General features: G+C 36.5%; 1 non-coding gene across 1 annotated transcript; it reads left to right on the top strand.

Annotated features, from left to right (window-relative positions):
* Positions 1 to 685: 685 nt before the first annotated feature.
* On the top strand, positions 686 to 787 carry LOC131171583 (small nucleolar RNA R71). The gene has a single exon (XR_009142243.1). It is a non-coding gene; the product is annotated as a small nucleolar RNA R71 (small nucleolar RNA).
* Positions 788 to 2,297: the final 1,510 nt, after the last annotated feature.

Genomic DNA, 2,297 nt, shown 5'->3' with positions numbered 1-2,297 from the left:
TATTTTTCTTTAATTTTTCTTGATCTTTATTTTATCAATTTATGTCTCCTCACCCTAATTTAAGTGTAGTTCCAGACATTCTGACTGTCCGAACAGACGTTAGTCATCGGAACAGTAGAACATACAAACTACCTACAGTGAGGGCGTTACAAACCTGGTGGTGGTGGCCTATATCCTTATTGTTTGTTTATGGGTTGGTTCTAAGAATTCTGCGAGTTGGACCATGAGAAATTTGGGTGATTCCTTCATCCAGGGTTATATGTATTGGAATATGGTCAATAGCCACTGGTTGAAGTTTCCTCCATTGTTCACATAGTTCAGCTGCTCTGTGGAAGGCTTGCTATAAAGACTACATTTTGAAGTTGTATGACCTCCTCCACAGCTATCACAAAATTGACTACTTATTCCTATTATATTGGCCTGCATTCTATCAAGTCTTTTGGTGAGTTAGTCAAACTGGGCGTTAATCGTAATGAATGCATTCAATTCTAGGACTCCTGCTGTTCTTCTTGCATCTCCCCTTTCATTTGACCACTCAAAATTATGGTATGCAACCCTTTCCAGTAATTTCAAAGCTTTGGCTACCGTCTTCTCTATAAGGTCTCTTCCTGCAACTAAATCAACTGAACTACTTATGGATGGTAGCAAACCATTGTAGAAATTCTGAACAAGGAGCTAATCTTCCATGCCATGGTGGGGACATTCCTTTTGAAGGTCTTTATATCTCTCCCATGTTTCATAGAATGATTCTCCTTCCTTTTGCCTAAAGGTGTTCAGTTCTAACTTTAATTTTGCTATTTTTGCAGGTGGGAAGTACCTTGCTAGGAAGGCTTGTGAGAGACCTTCCTAGTTAGTGTAAGTACTAGCTGGTTGAGAGAGCAGCTACTTCCTTGCTTTATCTCTTAATGAGAATGGGAATGCTCGGAGTCGAATGGCTTAATCAGAGACTCCATTCATCTTAAAGGTATCCCATAGAGCGAGGAAGCATTGTAGATGATAGTGTGGATCCTCTATAGGTGATCCTCCAAACTGAGTTTACTAGATCATCTAGAGCCATGCTAGTTTAAGTTTGAAATTATTGGCCTCGATTATAGGCCTAGTAATGCTGGACTAGTATCCTTGAATATTAGGGGCTCCGTAGTCTCTCAGGGATCTTTGCCTATTATTGTTGTTATTGGCCATAGCTGGTCCTTCGATAGCTTCAGGTTCAGGTTCTGGCTCTTGATTTCTTCTTCCTATCCTGATGGTTCTCAAACTCTTTTCTATTTCAGGATCCAATTCTAGCAATTCTTCTTCAGGTTTGGTTGTTCTAGTCATGTACTAATTTCTGTCCCTAAAAGAAGAAAAAGATAATTTAATCTAAAATAATAAAAGGAATAAATGTTTAAATCAGCTAAATTGCCTATCGTCTAATATTACTAAACTCCCTAGCAACAATGCCAAAAACTTGTTTGCCTAGTTTTACAACTACCGCAAGTGCACGAATCGCTAACAAGTAATAAAGTGATGAGTAGAGTATCGTTCCCACGAGGAGTTAAAGGCGTAAGTACTAAACTACATAGGAATGTTAACTGTTTAAACTACCGAATGTTATAGAGGGTGAATTCTAAAGTAAGACAAATAACTGTTGAGAATTAAAGAAAGTGAATTGGGAATCTTAAGGAAAATTCTAATTTTTGGAACAATTCTAGAATTTCAGATTTCACACCTTAACTTTGTTATAGTTTTAATCTTGCTTTATTAATGGGTTGAGTGTTTATTTCTTTGATGGAAATTAATCCTGAGGTATCCTAGATCCTCTCTTAAGGTATCTACGGTGTATTTTAATTAGAGCTAAACCCTACTTTCGTTGGTGATTAGTCGTAATCAAAACCCTTTGAGATCTATGATTAATTTTAAAACTCTACAAAGGTTATTAGCATATCTCTAGGTCAGACTTCCTAGGTTCAAAATCTCGATTTTCTAATACTAATCTTCACCTCTCAGTTCATCAATTAGTATCTTAGATCATGACTAGGTGGGTACCAACACATAGCATAAAATAATAACATAAGAGATTGAATCAAAGAACAAAACTCAATTCCAATAAATAAAACTCAATATATATCCATAACAAGAGTTAAGAGTGCTACTCCCTCAATTGCAGAATTTAAGGAGTTACTCACTCATGGTGAGCTTGACAAACATAATGTAATAAAAGCAAAAGCACATAAAATCAATCTAAAAACTAAAAATAAAAGAACCAAGGGAAGATTCTGCAACTGTGATCTTGTGAAACTTTGGCTGAGAAGTCTGTC

Source organism: Hevea brasiliensis, chromosome 12 (genome assembly GCF_030052815.1).
Source record: "Hevea brasiliensis isolate MT/VB/25A 57/8 chromosome 12, ASM3005281v1, whole genome shotgun sequence".
NCBI classification, from domain to species: Eukaryota; Viridiplantae; Streptophyta; class Magnoliopsida; order Malpighiales; family Euphorbiaceae; genus Hevea; species Hevea brasiliensis.
Note: the sequence above shows the minus strand (reverse complement) of the source record. Positions and strands in the feature narration are given on the sequence as shown.